The sequence below is a fragment of the Hippoglossus hippoglossus genome, chromosome 9, assembly GCF_009819705.1.
Source record: "Hippoglossus hippoglossus isolate fHipHip1 chromosome 9, fHipHip1.pri, whole genome shotgun sequence".
Taxonomy (NCBI): domain Eukaryota; kingdom Metazoa; phylum Chordata; class Actinopteri; order Pleuronectiformes; family Pleuronectidae; genus Hippoglossus; species Hippoglossus hippoglossus.
Window position 1 is genome coordinate 19,560,290 of NC_047159.1, and position 18,315 is coordinate 19,578,604.

At 39.5% G+C, this 18,315-nt stretch overlaps 2 long non-coding RNA genes across 2 annotated transcripts; both read right to left on the bottom strand.

Moving 5' to 3' along the window:
- Positions 1-3,598: 3,598 nt before the first annotated feature.
- Positions 3,599-4,024, bottom strand: LOC117767778. The gene is made up of 3 exons (XR_004614943.1): positions 3,954-4,024; positions 3,777-3,845; positions 3,599-3,644 (listed from the first exon to the last, which is right to left on the bottom strand). It is a non-coding gene; the product is annotated as an uncharacterized LOC117767778 (long non-coding RNA).
- A 675-nt stretch (positions 4,025-4,699) lies between these two features.
- Positions 4,700-5,250, bottom strand: LOC117767776. Its single transcript, XR_004614942.1, has 3 exons — positions 5,055-5,250; positions 4,878-4,946; positions 4,700-4,745 (listed from the first exon to the last, which is right to left on the bottom strand). It is a non-coding gene; the product is annotated as an uncharacterized LOC117767776 (long non-coding RNA).
- Between the last annotated feature and the right edge of the window lie 13,065 nt (positions 5,251-18,315).

Sequence of the window (18,315 nt, forward strand, 5' to 3'; positions counted from 1 at the left end):
GGTAACGAAAAGTTACGTAAAGTAACGTAAAGTAACGTAACGTAGGTGGCGCTATGACCCTGAACTAATATTAATATATGGATGTGTTCAGGTCAGGATTGTGATCATAGGTCAGTAGTTCGGAGCCGGTTGGATAATGCAGAGTGGATTTACAAAGTACTTCCTGTTTCATGGCGAATCAGTAGGTGGCGCTATGACACTGAGGAAATATTGACACATAGAGCTGTTCAGGCTTGGTCTCTGAGCATGAGACATCAGTTTGGCGGTGATAGGACAATGCACACTGGACTTATGACAACATCGTCTCCTTTGGTGAAGGATGAACCTTCGCCGCACCTCAATGTTTACACGGTTTGAGGAAATGTCACAATTCTGACCATGATCCAATGACTTGACTGTATATTGTAAAGCAGCCAGGAGCAGTTCATCAAAGTAAAAACATGTCATTTCCTGTTGCCACCAGGGGGCGCTGTGTTTTTAAGTTATGATTTCTGTGTAGATGTCATCAGGCCGGGACTTTTGTCTTACATGTCTAGTTTGGACTCGATTCGACCAAATATTTCCGAGATACAGAACCTCGTGTTTTGATGGCATGTAATATGGCCACTAAAGTCAAAATGGCAGGCTTCCTGTTGCTTTTTTCCAATTGCACCTGACCTTTTTTGTTTGTCTTGTCATGATACACCTGGGCTACGATTTTTGTGAAGATCGGTGAAAGCTAACTGAGGGGCTTTTCCTTAGATGGCGCTGTTGAGCCATTTTTCCACGCCCATTTCAAATTACTCCAGAATACAATTACTTTTTGGGGTTTTGAATTCCCTGCAAACTTTGGTAACAATTTGAGCATGTCTAGGCCCTGAAAAAGCCCCAAAAGGGAAATACAAATCCTTCGAAATACAATAGGGCCTCCCACCGGAGGTGCTCGGGCCCTAATAACTAGATATACAATATGCCTCGAACCATTACTTGCAATATCTCTATCAGAAGAATTGTCATTGCTGCTTGTTTGATCTCTGTTAAGTTTAGGGCAGAAGATGTTGCATCGTGTTAAGCCCTGTGAGGCAAATTTTGAATATGAGCTATACAAATCGAATTTTATTAATTAATTGATTTCTTCAGGCTAAAATAAACTCATTCCATGGAGTTATAATTGAGCTATAATTGTTTCAACCTCACGATGCCTCTCTCAGACTCACACAGACTCATACATGATTGTGTAACATGAATGGTGTCAAGTATTTCTAATTCAACTTGTTATAGTAGGTTTAGAACTGGACTCAGAACAAGATGATACAAAAGGAATAATTTCATTTTTTATTGAGATGTATAGAGATATAAAATATGAACGTTAAAATGTAAATAAAAAAAAAGAGGTCATCATATATGTGCAGTGAGGGGAGGAGGGCTCAAACTGCTCAGCTGAAATGTCCTATGGACTCATCATGCAGCGAGGAAGCTGCTTCCTGGAGAGAAGTGAAAGAAATTGATCAGGTCACTGAAACTTGTAGTGGGTAATACTTTATACACTAAGGTCAAATAGAATTTAAAAAAAGTTTGTATTTAGTTTCTGACAAGTTCTGACCTCTTCCAATAAGTTTGAGATAAAAGCAGCTTTGGAACCTCATTGTTTGTTTATTATGTTTTATATTCTATATTTCGAAATGTACAATTATTCAATGATTTATTGAACTTCATTTTAAAAGTTAGATATATATCCCAAGTGGTCACTTGTCATATAATTTAGTCACATTTCACATGAAACCACATCATTAGTACCCTCAGTCGTCTCTGGGGCCTCTCTTCCTGGTCCTTTTCCATATTTGGCCCTGTACACAAAAACAAACACTTCAGACGTTCAATCCAACATCAGCTGGTCTAAACTCTTTGCAGTGGCCGTGTTGCACCATGTAATGTAATGATGTGAACATGCATGAGTTGTATGTGAGCACTGTACTTACATCATTTTCCTTTGCTGACCAATCTGGGTAGAGCTGCTTGTGAAGCTGCCTCAGCCTCTTTGCTTCTTGATAATATTTCTCCTGCTTGTTTTCTGACAGCGCCCTCCACTGTGAAGACACAACAACACACGGTCAGTGCACACAGCAACACACAACTACATGTAACCACAGGCTGACTAGTGCACAAACAGGTAAATAATCCACATAGATCTGCATGAGTCGGTACAGGTCCTGTATTGAAACATCCCACAGTGAATTTAGATCTGTTCTCTTGTAAAGTGAAAATAAGTAACAAATCATTCACAGGAATAAAACTTACTGTCAAGATTAAAGTTAGAGGAAAGCTTTAGAAGTGTGGTCTCAGACACTGTCTGAAGAAGTTTGTGTGACACTGAGTCTCAAACCTACAGAGCAAAGACACATACCTTCTTTCCAATGATGGTGTTGACAGTTGCAGAGTCAGTTGATTTGTGTCTGGCCAGAACGTACGGCCTCTGCTCCTTCCTGAAAAGCATGAAGGCGTTGGGTGGCTTTGTGATGTACGGCATCTCATCATCCTGCTGGCTCTCACGTTTTCTCTTTCTGAGGGAAAAGAGAAAAAAAACAGACAGAGAGCATGAATTACCGATGTGTACAACTGTGAGAGCAACTTGTACACAAATAAATATAAATATATGACATATGAGGTGACTGTGAACTAGACAGACAGACTTACTTTGAGTTGTGGACGTTCACTGGAGAAGGAACTCTGTCTCCTGGAGCTCCGTAAATCACCTTTCCTTTGCTACATAAACACAATTAGACACATTAGAAGACATAAAAAATGTGTTTGAAGATACAAACAGAGGCTCAGAGGTGTGTGTGTGTTTAAATTAATGTGTGTGATACGTACAATAATCCAACAGGAGACAGCCTCACCTCCAGGTGTCCGGTGTGCATCGCTGTTGGCACATTGTTGAACTGGAGACAAGAACACACACAAAACAGGGGATGAGACAAACTGCCTCCTCTGTGTCATCTGTCCCCCTGGTGTCAGAGAGTTAAACACACAACCTGCACATATGTATATCTAACCCAGCCTTGTATAATCTCTGTCCTGATCTTAATATTGTCCTCCAAAACACGATGAACCAAAGATGAATAATATCTGTAACCTGTAGCTGCTCATGAATTACCACTTCCTCCATTAATAAGTATCTTTCTTGATACAGGTATTGATAAAGTTCCTCTGAATCTCTCTCTAACCTATAGTTAGTACCTTACCTGTGTCTGGTTGGAAGGCCCTGCCTGGCTGAACTCAGGGCCTGACTGCAGGACACTTTGCTGGTACAGGTCCTGTATTGAAACATCCCACAGTGAATTTAGATCTGTTCTCTTGTAAAGTGAAAATAAGTAACAAATCATTCACAGGAATGAAACTTACTGTCAAGATTAAAGTTAGAGGAAAGCTTTAGAAGTGTGGTCTCAGACACTGTCTGAAGAAGTTTGTGTGACACTGAGTCTCAAACCTACAGAGCAAAGACACATACCTTCTTTCCAATGATGGTGTTGACAGTTGCAGAGTCAGTTGATTTGTGTCTGGCCAGAACGTACGGCCTCTGCTCCTTCCTGGAAAGCATTAAGGCATTGCGTGGCTTTTTGATGTACGGCATCTCATCATCCTGCTGGCTCTCACGTTTTCTCTTTCTGTGGGAAAAGAGAAAAAATCAGACAGAGAGCATGAATTACCAATGTGTACAACTGTGAGAGCAACTTGTACACAAATAGATATAAATATATGACACATGAGGTGACTGTGAACTAGACAGACAGACTTACTTTGAGTTGTGGACGTTCACTGGAGAAGGAACTCTGTCTCCTGGAGCTCCGTAAATCACCTTTCCTTTGCTACATAAACACAATTAGACACATTAGAAGACATAAAAAATGTGTTTGAAGATACAAACAGAGGCTCAGAGGTGTGTGTGTGTTTAAATTAATGTGTGTGATACGTACAATAATCCAACAGGAGACAGCCTCACCTCCAGGTGTCTGGTGTGCATCGCTGTTGGCACATTGTTGAACTGGAGACAAGAACACACACAAAACGGGATGAGACAAACTGCCTCCTCTGTGTCATCTGTCCCCCTGGTGTCAGAGAGTTAAACACACAACCTGCACATATGTATATCTAACCCAGCCTTGTATAATCTCTGTCCTGATCTTAATATTGTCCTCCAAAACATGATGAACCAAAGATGAATAATATCTGTAACCTGTAGCTGCTCATGAATTACCACTTCCTCCATTAATAAGTATCTTTCTTGATACAGGTATTGATAAAGTTCGTCTGAATCTCTCTCTAACCTATAGTTAGTACCTTACCTGTGTCTGGTTGGAAGGCCCTGCCTGGCTGAACTCAGGGCCTGACTGCAGGACACTTTGCTGGTACAGGTCCTGTATTGAAACATCCCACAGTGAATTTAGATCTGTTCTCTTGTAAAGTGAAAATAAGTAACAAATCATTCACAGGAATGAAACTTACTGTCAAGATTAAAGTTAGAGGAAAGCTTTAGAAGTGTGGTCTCAGACACTGTCTGAAGAAGTTTGTGTGACGCTGAGTCTCAAACCTACAGAGCAAAGACACATACCTTCTTTCCAATGATGGTGTTGACAGTTGCAGAGTCAGTTGATTTGTGTCTGGCCAGAACGTACGGCCTCTGCTCCTTCCTGGAAAGCATAAAGGCGTTGCGTGGCTTTTTGATGTACGGCATCTCATCATCCTGCTGGCTCTCACGTTTTCTCTTTCTGAGGGAAAAGAGAACAAATCAGACAGAGAGCATGAATTACCAATGTGTACAACTGTGAGAGCAACTTGTACAAAAACAGATATAAATATATGACACATGAGGTGACTGTGAACTAGACAGACAGACTTACTTTGAGTTGTGGACGTTCACTGGAGAAGGAACTCTGTCTCCTGGAGCTCCGTAAATCACCTTTCCTTTGCTACATAAACACAATTAGACACATTAGAAGACATAAAAAATGTGTTTGAAGATACAAACAGAGGCTCAGAGGTGTGTGTGTGTTTAAATGAATGTGTGTGATACGTACAATAATCCAACAGGAGACAGCCTCACCTCCAGGTGTCTGGTGTGCATCGCTGTTGGCACATTGTTGAACTGGAGACAAGAACACACACAAAACAGGGGATGAGACAAACTGCCTCCTCTGTGTCATCTGTCCCCCTGGTGTCAGAGAGTTAAACACACAACCTGCACATATGTATATCTAACCCAGCCTTGTATAATCTCTGTCCTGATCTTAAAATTGTCCTCCAAAACATGATGAACCAAAGATGAATAATATCTGTAACCTGTAGCTGCTCATGAATTACCACTTCCTCCATTAATAAGTATCTTTCTTGATACAGGTATTGATAAAGTTCCTCTGAATCTCTCTCTAACCTATAGTTAGTACCTTACCTGTGTCTGGTTGGAAGGCCCTGCCTGGCTGAACTCAGGGCCTGACTGCAGGACACTTTGCTGGTACAGGTCCTGTATTGAAACATCCCACAGTGAATTTAGATCTGTTCTCTTGTAAAGTGAAAATAAGTAACAAATCATTCACAGGAATAAAACTTACTGTCAAGATTAAAGTTAGAGGAAAGCTTTAGAAGTGTGGTCTCAGACACTGTCTGAAGAAGTTTGTGTGACACTGAGTCTCAAACCTACAGAGCAAAGACACATACCTTCTTTCCAATGATGGTGTTGACAGTTGCAGAGTCAGTTGATTTGTGTCTGGCCAGAACATACGGCCTCTGCTCCTTCCTGGAAAGCATGAAGGCGTTGCGTGGCTTTTTGATGTACGGCATCTCATCATCCTGCTGGCTCTCACGTTTTCTCTTTCTGAGGGAAAAGAGAAAAAAACAGACAGAGAGCATGAATTACCAATGTGTACAACTGTGAGAGCAACTTGTACACAAATAGATATAAATATATGACACATGAGGTGACTGTGAACTAGACAGACAGACTTACTTTGAGTTGTGGACGTTCACTGGAGAAGGAACTCTGTCTCCTGGAGCTCCGTAAATCACCTTTCCTTTGCTACATAAACACAATTAGACACATTAGAAGACATAAAAAATGTGTTTGAAGATACAAACAGAGGCTCAGAGGTGTGTGTGTGTTTAAATGAATGTGTGTGATACGTACAATAATCCAACAGGAGACAGCCTCACCTCCAGGTGTCTGGTGTGCATCGCTGTTGGCACATTGTCGAACTGGAGACAAGAACACACACAAAACAGGGGATGAGACAAACTGCCTCCTCTGTGTCATCTGTCCCCCTGGTGTCAGAGAGTTAAACACACAACCTGCACATATGTATATCTAACCCAGCCTTGTATAATCTCCGTCCTGATCTTAATATTGTCCTCCCAAACATGATGAACCAAAGATGAATAATATCTGTAACCTGTAGCTGCTCATGAATTACCACTTCCTCCATTAATAAGTATCTTTCTTGATACAGGTATTGATAAAGTTCCTCTGAATCTCTCTCTAACCTATAGTTAGTACCTTACCTGTGTCTGGTTGGAAGGCCCTGCCTGGCTGAACTCAGGGCCTGACTGCAGGACACTTTGCTGCTGGTGGTTTATGGGAGCAGCCAGTTCAGCATGGGGTTCAGTAGGATGCTGCTCCAAGCTGAGAGCTGATGCTATTGGGGGGGTGTCCGCACCAAATCCAGTCCAGTAAAACATCTGATTCCATTCCCCAGCAGGGACATCTTGAGGAAGTGGATAGTTGTTTGGGTCCTCTAACAGTTTCTGTGATATTTCCCAGGCCACATCCAGCACCTCTCTGTCGTCCATCTCCTCCAACATTTCTGACGACATGCTCATCATCCTTGCAGGTGTGTAGCTGTCTCTTTCAGTGTTGTTCTCCTGTGACATTGATAAGAAACCGGGATTGAGACACTTTTATAGTGTAAAGAATCAGGGATAAAAGCTCCAAGTGTAAACAATATCTACTACTTCACTACAATCCAGAGGGAAATCCTGTATATGTCACTGCTCTACATTTACCTGACTACGTACATTACAGGTTAAAGATGTTATGTAGCTTATTTAACACATGACCAGCTTGTAAAATCAGATACAACTATGCAACAACAGAAAATAGCTCTTTTTACCTCAGCATGCAACAAGCTTACATGATGATAAATACAAATTAATGATCCAATATTATCATGTATTAAGATATAAAACATTACAAGAATCTAATACTTTCAATTAGAAGCTGTTTTGTTGTGATCTTTTTTCACTGTGGTTTTGCTTCTGTAATAACTATTAGCCAATGAGCTAAATGTAGATATGGACACTTACTATGCTTTACATCTGCTGTCAACATTACAACTGATCTCTTTGTAAATATGTTTTTTTTTAAATACAAATAAAAAAATCTATACTATAGTTTTCTTACAGGATCATATCACTGCCTCATTCATAAGCAACTCATATACTTTACTGGGCCATTATAATAAGTCTCTATACCTCAGGCAGGTTCACTACTCTGAGTACTTGTGAATAACCACTTCCTCCATTAATAAGTATCTTTCTTGATACAGGTATTGATAAAGTTCCTCTGAATCTCTCTCTAACCTATAGTTAGTACCTTACCTGTGTCTGGTTGGAAGGCCCTGCCTGGCTGAACTCAGGGCCTGACTGCAGGACACTTTGCTGCTGGTGGTTTATGGGAGCAGCCAGTTCAGCATGGGGTTCAGTAGGATGCTGCTCCAAGCTGAGAGCTGATGCTATTGGGGGGGTGTCCGCATCAAATCCAGTCCGGTTAAACATCTGATCCCATTCCCCAGCAGGGACATCTTGAGGAAGTGGATAGTTGTTTGGGTCCTCTAACAGGTCCTGTGGTACTTCAAAGGCCATGTCCAGTACCTCTCTGTTGTCCATCTCCTCCACAATACAGTCAAATTCAGCCCTCAGGTCCATATTCTGCTCAGGTATGTAGCTGTCTCTTTCAGTGTTGTTCTCCTGTGACATTGATAAGAAACCGGAATTGAGACACTTTTATAGTGTAAAGAATCAGGGATAAAAGCTCCAAGTGTAAACGATATCTACTACTTCACTACAATCCAGAGGGAAATCCTGTACATGTCACTGCTCTACATTTACCTGACTACGTACATTACAGGTTAAAGATGTTATGTAGCTTATTTAACACATGACCAGCTTGTAAAATCAGATACAACTATGCAACAACAGAAAATAGCTCTTTTTACCTCAGCATGCAACAAGCTTACATGATGATAAATACAAATTAATGATCCAATATTATCATGTATTAAGATATAAAACATTACAAGAATCTAATACTTTCAATTAGAAGCTGTTTTGTTGTGATCTTTTTTCACTGTGGTTTTGCTTCTGTAATAACTATTAGCCAATGAGCTAAATGTAGATATGGACACTTACTATGCTTTACATCTGCTGTCAACATTACAACTGATCTCTTTGTAAATATGTTTTTTTTTAAATACAACTAAAAAAATCTATACTATAGTTTTCTTACAGGATGATATCACTGCCTCATTCATAAGCAACTCATATACTTTACTGGGCCATTATAATAAGTCTCTATACCTCAGGCAGGTTTACTACTCTGAGTATTTGTGAATAACCACTTCCTCCATTAATAAGTATCTTTCTTGATACAGGTATTGATAAAGTTCCTCTGAATCTCTCTCTAACCTATAGTTAGTACCTTACCTGTGTCTGGTTGGAAGGCCCTGCCTGGCTGAACTCAGGGCCTGACTGCAGGACACTTTGCTGCTGGTGGTTTATGGGAGCAGCCAGTTCAGCATGGGGTTCAGTAGGATGCTGCTCCAAGCTGAGAGCTGATGCTATTGGGGGGGTGTCCGCATCAAATCCAGTCCGGTTAAACATCTGATCCCATTCCCCAGCAGGGACATCTTGAGGAAGTGGATAGTTGTTTGGGTCCTCTAACAGGTCCTGTGGTACTTCAAAGGCCATGTCCAGTACCTCTCTGTTGTCCATCTCCTCCACAATACAGTCAAATTCAGCCCTCAGGTCCATATTCTGCTCAGGTGTGTAGCTGTCTCTTTCAGTGTTGTTCTCCTGTGACATTGATAAGAAACCGGAATTGAGACACTTTTATAGTGTAAAGAATCAGGGATAAAAGCTCCAAGTGTAAACAATATCTACTACTTCACTACAATCCAGAGGGAAATCCTGTACATGTCACTGCTCTACATTTACCTGACTACGTACATTACAGGTTAAAGATGTTATGTAGCTTATTTAACACATGACCAGCTTGTAAAATCAGATACAACTATGCAACAACAGAAAATAGCTCTTTTTACCTCAGCATGCAACAAGCTTACATGATGATAAATACAAATTAATGATCCAATATTATCATGTATTAAGATATAAAACATTACAAGAATCTAATACTTTCAATTAGAAGCTGTTTTGTTGTGATCTTTTTTCACTGTGGTTTTGCTTCTGTAATAACTATTAGCCAATGAGCTAAATGTAGATATGGACACTTACTATGCTTTACATCTGCTGTCAACATTACAACTGATCTCTTTGTAAATATGTTTTTTTTTAAATACAAATAAAAAAATCTATACTATAGTTTTCTTACAGGATCATATCACTGCCTCATTCATAAGCAACTCATATACTTTACTGGGCCATTATAATAAGTCTCTATACCTCAGGCAGGTTCACTACTCTGAGTACTCGTGAATAACCACTTCCTCCATTAATAAGTGTCTTTCTTGATACAGGTACTGATAAAGTTCCTCTGAATCTCTCTCTAACCTATAGTTAGTACCTTACCTGTGTCTGGTTGGAAGGCCCTGCCTGGCTGAACTCAGGGCCTGACTGCAGGACACTTTGCTGCTGGTGGTTTATGGGAGCAGCCAGTTCAGCATGGGGTTCAGTAGGATGCTGCTCCAAGCTGAGAGCTGATGCTATTGGGGGGGTGTCCGCATCAAATCCAGTCCAGTAAAACATCTGATACCATTCCCAAGCAGAGACATCTTGAGGAAGTGGATAGTTGTTTGGGTCCTCTACCAGCCACTGTAATACTTCCCAGATCATTTCCAGCACCTCTCTGTCGTCCATCTGCGCCATAATACGGTCAAATTCAGCCCTCAGGTCCATATTCTGCTCAGGTGTGTAGCTGTCTCTTTCAGTGTTGTTCTCCTGTGACATTGATAAGAAACCGGAATTGAGACACTTTTATAGTGTAAAGAATCAGGGATAAAAGCTCCAAGTGTAAACGATATCTACTACTTCACTACAATCCAGAGGGAAATCCTGTACATGTCACTGCTCTACATTTACCTGACTACGTACATTACAGGTTAAAGATGTTATGTAGCTTATTTAACACATGACCAGATTGTAAAATCAGATACAACTATGCAACAACAGAAAATAGCTCTTTTTACCTCAGCATGCAACAAGCTTACATGATGATAAATACAAATTAATGATCCAATATTATCATGTATTAAGATATAAAACATTACAAGAATCTAATACTTTCAATTAGAAGCTGTTTTGTTGTGATATTTATTCACTGTGGTTTTGCTTCTGTAATAACAATTAGCCAATGAGCTAAATGTAGATATGGACACTTACTATGCTTTACATCTGCTGTCAACATTACAACTGATCTCTTTGTAAATATGTTTTTTTTTAAATACAAATAAAAAAATCTATACTATAGTTTTCTTACAGGATCATATCACTGCCTCATTCATAAGCAACTCATATACTTTACTGGGCCATTATAATAAGTCTCTATACCTCAGGCAGGTTCACTACTCTGAGTACTCGTGAATAACCACTTCCTCCATTAATAAGTATCTTTCTTGATACAGGTATTGATAAAGTTCCTCTGAATCTCTCTCTAACCTATAGTTAGTACCTTACCTGTGTCTGGTTGTAAGGCTCTGCCTGGCTGAACTCAGGGCCTGACTGCAGGACACTTTGCTGCTGGTGGTTTATGGGAGCAGCCAGTTCAGCATGGGGTTCAGTAGGATGCTGCTCCAAGCTGAGAGCTGATAATATTGGGGGGGTGTCCGCATCAAATCCAGTCCGGTTAAACACCTGATCCCATTCCACAGCAGGGACATCTTGAGGAAGTGGATAGTTGTTTTGGTCCTTTAACAGCCACTGTAATACTTCCCAGGCCATGTCCAGCATCTCTCTGTCGTCCAACTGCGCCACAATACGGTCAAATTCAGCCCTCAGGTCCATATTCTGGTCAGGTGTGTAGCTGTCTCTTTCTGTGTTGTTCTCCTGTGACAATGATAAGAAACCGGGATTGAGACACTTTTATAGTGTAAAGAATCAGGGATAAAAGCTCCAAGTGTAAACAATATCTACTACTTCACTACAATCCAGAGGGAAATCCTGTACATGTCACTGCTCTACATTTACCTGACTACGTACATTACAGGTTAAAGATGTTATGTAGCTTATTTAACACATGACCAGCTTGTAAAATCAGATACAACTATGCAACAACAGAAAATAGCTCTTTTTACCTCAGCATGCAACAAGCTTACATGATGATAAATACAAATTAATGATCCAATATTATCATGTATTAAGATATACAACATTACAAGAATCTAATACTTTCAATTAGAAGCTGTTTTGTTGTGATATTTTTTCACTGTGGTTTTGCTTCTGTAATAACTATTAGCCAATGAGCTAAATGTAGATATGGACACTTACTATGCTTTACATCTGCTGTCAACATTACAACTGATCTCTTTGTAAATATGTTTTTTTTTAAATACAAATAAAAAAATCTATACTATAGTTTTCTTACAGGATCATATCACTGCCTCATTCATAAGCAACTCATATACTTTACTGGGCCATTATAATAAGTCTCTATACCTCAGGCAGGTTCACTACTCTGAGTACTCGTGAATAACCACTTCCTCCATTAATAAGTATCTTTCTTGATACAGGTATTGATAAAGTTCCTCTGAATCTCTCTCTAACCTATAGTTAGTACCTTACCTGTGTCTGGTTGTAAGGCTCTGCCTGGCTGAACTCAGGGCCTGACTGCAGGACACTTTGCTGCTGGTGGTTTATGGGAGCAGCCAGTTCAGCATGGGGTTCAGTAGGATGCTGCTCCAAGCTGAGAGCTGATGCTATTGGGGGGGTGTCCGCATCAAATCCAGTCCAGTAAAACATCTGATACCATTCCCAAGCAGGGACATCTTGAGGAAGTGGATAGCTGTTTGGGTCCTCTGACAGCCACTGTAATACTTCCCAGACCATGTCCAGCACCTCTCTGTTGTCCATCTGCGCCACAATACGGTCAAATTTAGCCCTCACGTCCATATTCTGCTCAGGTGTGTAGCTGTCTCTTTCAGTGTTGTTCTCCTGTGACATTGATAATAAACCGGGATTGAGACACTTTTATAGTGTAAAGAATCAGGGATAAAAGCTCCAAGTGTAAACGATATCTACTACTTCACTACAATCCAGAGGGAAATCCTGTACATGTCACTGCTCTACATTTACCTGACTACGTACATTACAGGTTAAAGATGTTATGTAGCTTATTTAACACATGACCAGCTTGTAAAATCAGATACAACTATGCAACAACAGAAAATAGCTCTTTTTACCTCAGCATGCAACAAGCTTACATGATGATAAATACAAATTAATGATCCAATATTATCATGTATTAAGATATAAAACATTACAAGAATCTAATACTTTCAATTAGAAGCTGTTTTGTTGTGATATTTTTTCACTGTGGTTTTGCTTCTGTAATAACAATTAGCCAATGAGCTAAATGTAGATATGGACACTTACTATGCTTTACATCTGCTGTCAACATTACAACTGATCTCTTTGTAAATATGTTTTTTTTTAAATACAAATAAAAAAATCTATACTATAGTTTTCTTACAGGATCATATCACTGCCTCATTCATAAGCAACTCATATACTTTACTGGGCCATTATAATAAGTCTCTATACCTCAGGCAGGTTCACTACTCTGAGTACTCGTGAATAACCACTTCCTCCATTAATAAGTATCTTTCTTGATACAGGTACTGATAAAGTTCCTCTGAATCTCTCTCTAACCTATAGTTAGTACCTTACCTGTGTCTGGTTGGAAGGCCCTGCCTGGCTGAACTCAGGGCCTGACTGCAGGACACTTTGCTGCTGGTGGTTTATGGGAGCAGCCAGTTCAGCATGGGGTTCAGTAGGATGCTGCTCCAAGCTGAGAGCTGATGCTATTGGGGGGGTGTCCGCAACAAATCCAGCCCAGTAAAACATCTGATGCCATTCCCAAGCAGGGACATCTTGAGGAAGTGGATAGTTGTTTGGGTGCTCCAACAGCCACTGTAATACTTCCCAGGCCATGTCCAGTACCTCTCTGTCGTCCAACTCTGCCACAATACGCTCAAATTCAGCCCTCACGTCCATATTCTGCTCAGGTGTGTAGCTGTCTCTTTCTGTGTTGTTCTCCTGTGACATTGATAAGAAACCGGGATTGAGACACTTTTATAGTGTAAAGAATCAGGGATAAAAGCTCCAAGTGTAAACGATATCTACTACTTCACTACAATCCAGAGGGAAATCCTGTACATGTCACTGCTCTACATTTACCTGACTACGTACATTACAGGTTAAAGATGTTATGTAGCTTATTTAACACATGACCAGCTTGTAAAATCAGATACAACTATGCAACAACAGAAAATAGCTCTTTTTACCTCAGCATGCAACAAGCTTACATGATGATAAATACAAATTAATGATCCAATATTATCATGTATTAAGATATAAAACATTACAAGAATCTAATACTTTCAATTAGAAGCTGTTTTGTTGTGATATTTTTTCACTGTGGTTTTGCTTCTGTAATAACAATTAGCCAATGAGCTAAATGTAGATATGGACACTTACTATGCTTTACATCTGCTGTCAACATTACAACTGATCTCTTTGTAAATATGTTTTTTTTTAAATACAAATAAAAAAATCTATACTATAGTTTTCTTACAGGATCATATCACTGCCTCATTCATAAGCAACTCATATACTTTACTGGGCCATTATAATAAGTCTCTATACCTCAGGCAGGTTCACTACTCTGAGTACTCGTGAATAACCACTTCCTCCATTAATAAGTATCTTTCTTGATACAGGTATTGATAAAGTTCCTCTGAATCTCTCTCTAACCTATAGTTAGTACCTTACCTGTGTCTGGTTGTAAGGCCCTGCCTGGCTGAACTCAGGGCCTGACTGCAGGACACTTTGCTGCTGGTGGTTTATGGGAGCAGCCAGTTCAGCATGGGGTTCAGTAGGATGCTGCTCCAAGCTGAGAGCTGATGCTATTGGGGGGGTGTCCGCATCAAATCCAGTCCAGTTAAACATCTGATGCCATTCCCCAGCAGGGACATCTTGAGGAAGTGGATAGTTGTTTGGGTCCTCTAACAGGTCCTGTGATACTTCCCAGGCCATGTCCAGTACCTCTCTGTTGTCCATCTCCACCACAATACGATCAAATTCAGCCCTCAGGTCCATATTCTGGTCAGGTGTGTAGCTGTCTCTTTCAGTGTTGTTCTCCTGTGACATTGATAAGAAACCGGGATTGAGACACTTTTATAGTGTAAAGAATCAGGGATAAAAGCTCCTAGTGTAAACAATATCTACTACTTCACTACAATCCAGAGGGAAATCCTGTACATGTCACTGCTCTACATTTACCTGACTACGTACATTACTGTTTAAAGATGTTATGTAGCTTATTTAACACATGACCAGATTGTAAAATCAGATACAACTATGCAACAACAGAAAATAGCTCTTTTTACCTCAGCATGCAACAAGCTTACATGATGATACATACAAATTAATGATCCAATATTATCATGTATTAAGATATAAAACATTACAAGAATCTAATACTTTCAATTAGAAGCTGTTTTGTTGTGATATTTATTCACTGTGGTTTTGCTTCTGTAATAACAATTAGCCAATGAGCTAAATGTAGATATGGACACTTACTATGCTTTACATCTGCTGTCAACATTACAACTGATCTCTTTGTAAATATGTTTTTTTTTAAATACAAATAAAAAAATCTATACTATAGTTTTCTTACAGGATCATATCACTGCCTCATTCATAAGCAACTCATATACTTTACTGGGCCATTATAATAAGTCTCTATACCTCAGGCAGGTTCACTACTCTGAGTACTCGTGAATAACCACTTCCTCCATTAATAAGTATCTTTCTTGATACAGGTATTGATAAAGTTCCTCTGAATCTCTCTCTAACCTATAGTTAGTACCTTACCTGTGTCTGGTTGTAAGGCCCTGCCTGGCTGAACTCAGGGCCTGACTGCAGGACACTTTGCTGCTGGTGGTTTATGGGAGCAGCCAGTTCAGCATGGGGTTCAGTAGGATGCTGCTCCAAGCTGAGAGCTGATGCTATTGGGGGGGTGTTCGCATCAAATCCAGTCCAGTTAAACATATGATGCCATTCCCAAGCAGGGACATCTTGAGGAAGTGGATAGCTGTTCGGGTCCTCTAACAGCTCCTGTAATACTTCCCAGGCCACGTCCAGCATCTCTCTGTCGTCCATCTCCGCCACAATACGGTCAAATTCAGCCCACAGGTCCATATTCTGCTCAGGTGTGTAGCTGTCTCTTTCTGTGTTGTTCTCCTGTGACATTGATAAGAAACCGGGATTGAGACACTTTTATAGTGTAAAGAATCAGGGATAAAAGCTCCAAGTGTAAACGATATCTACTACTTCACTATAATCCAGAGGGAAATCCTGTACATGTCACTGCTCTACATTTACCTGACTACGTACATTACAGGTTAAAGATGTTATGTAGCTTATTTAACACATGACCAGCTTGTAAAATCAGATACAACTATGCAACAACAGAAAATAGCTCTTTTTACCTCAGCATGCAACAAGCTTACATGATGATAAATACAAATTAATGATCCAATATTATCATGTATTAAGATATACAACATTACAAGAATCTAATACTTTCAATTAGAAGCTGTTTTGTTGTGATATTTTTTCACTGTGGTTTTGCTTCTGTAATAACAATTAGCCAAGGCCACGTCCAGCACCTGTCTGTCGTCCATCTCTGCCACAATACGCTCAAATTCAGCCCACAGGTCCATATTCTGGTCAGGTGTGTAGCTGTCTCTTTCTGTGTTGTTCTCCTGTGACAATGATAAGAAATCGGGATTGAGACACTTTTATAGTGTAAAGAATCAGGGATAAAAGCTCCAAGTGTAAACAATATCTACTACTTCACTACAATCCAGAGGGAAATCCTGTACATGTCACTGCTCTACATTTACCTGACTACGTACATTACAGGTTAAAGATGTTATGTAGCTTATTTAACACATGACCAGCTTGTAAAATCAGATACAACTATGCAACAACAGAAAATAGCTCTTTTTACCTCAGCATGCAACAAGCTTACATGATGATAAATACAAATTAATGATCCAATATTATCATGTATTAAAATATAAAACATTACAAGAATCTAATACTTTCAATTAGAAGCTGTTTTGTTGTGATATTTTTTCACTGTGGTTTTGCTTCTGTAATAACAATTAGCCAATGAGCTAAATGTAGATATGGACACTTACTATGCTTTACATCTGCTGTCAACATTACAACTGATCTCTTTGTAAATATGTTTTTTTTTAAATACAAATAAAAAAATCTATAATCTAACTATAGTTTTCTTACAGGATCATATCACTGCCTCATTCATAAGCAACTCATATACTTTACTGGGCCATTATAATAAGTCTCTATACCTCAGGCAGGTTCACTACTCTGAGTACTCGTGAATAACCACTTCCTCCATTAATAAGTATCTTTCTTGATACAGGTACTGATAAAGTTCCTCTGAATCTCTCTCTAACCTATAGTTAGTACCTTACCTGTGTCTGGTTGGAAGGCCCTGCCTGGCTGAACTCAGGGCCTGACTGCAGGACACTTTGCTGCTGGTGGTTTATGGGAGCAGCCAGTTCAGCATGGGGTTCAGTAGGATGCTGCTCCAAGCTGAGAGCTGATGCTATTGGAGGGGTGTCCGCAACAAATCCAGTCCAGTAAAACATCTGATCCCATTCCCCAGCAGGGACATCTTGAGGAAGTGGATAGTTGTTTGGGTCCTCTAACAGCTCCTGTGGTACTTCAAAGGCCACGTCCAGCACCTCTCTGTCGTCCATCTCCTCCAACATTTCTGACGACATGCTCATCACCCTTGCAGGTGTGTAGCTGTCTCTTTCAGTGTTGTTCTCCCGTGACATTGATAAGAAACTGGGATTGAGATACTTTTAAAGTTTAAAGCATCAGGGATAAAAACACCAAGTACAAATTATTTATACTACTTCATTAAAATCCAGAGGGAAATCCTGTGCATTTCACTGCTCTACATTTTTCTGACTGATAAATGATAATAACTCTTTTTACCTCAGCGTGCAACAAGCTTACGTGATGATAAATACATATAAAATGCTGCTAAATACATATTATTGATCAAATATGATCATTTACTGAGATATTTGTAAAGATTATTTTGTTTTATTTACAACAATCAGTCCACAGATGCGTCTGTTTACAGATAAGTGCATCTAAATTATAACTACAGAAAATAATGCTTTCTACATGAGAAAACAACACGTTCAAACTTAGTTTTAACAAAAATGTCGATGTAAATATTACCTGTTGTGTTCTCTGATGAATCAGTTGGCTGATAACTAATAATATCAATAATTGATGTTAAAGAAAGTCAATATATTAGACTGAAATGTAGATTTCTCTCCAGGTGTCTCTCTCTGAGGTCATCTAGTGGAAATGATCAAAGTTACAAATTGTTCTGAACATATATCACGACATCAAAGTTCAATACTCCTTTGATCCTTTGATACCATTGTTCTTCTCTTGTGTGGAGCTGAGTGGTGATGAACAAAGGACTAAGCTACCAGTGCCTTTAGTTTACAGCTAATAAGACAAAAGACAAAAACAAATATAGTTAACTTGTGTCTTGCTAATGTAATGAATTAGGACATACAGGCGAATGCACTGTACTTAAGGGGAGACACTAAAGGTGAATACAATCTTTGAATCTGTTATGTCAATTTGTATCTAATAATGTCAACTAACTGATTATAATGTGCTAATTAGCATACATTTGCCAATTGGCACTGCAGATGATTATGATAACAAATTTAACTAAAACATTTCACCATAGAACTTCCTCAGGTAATG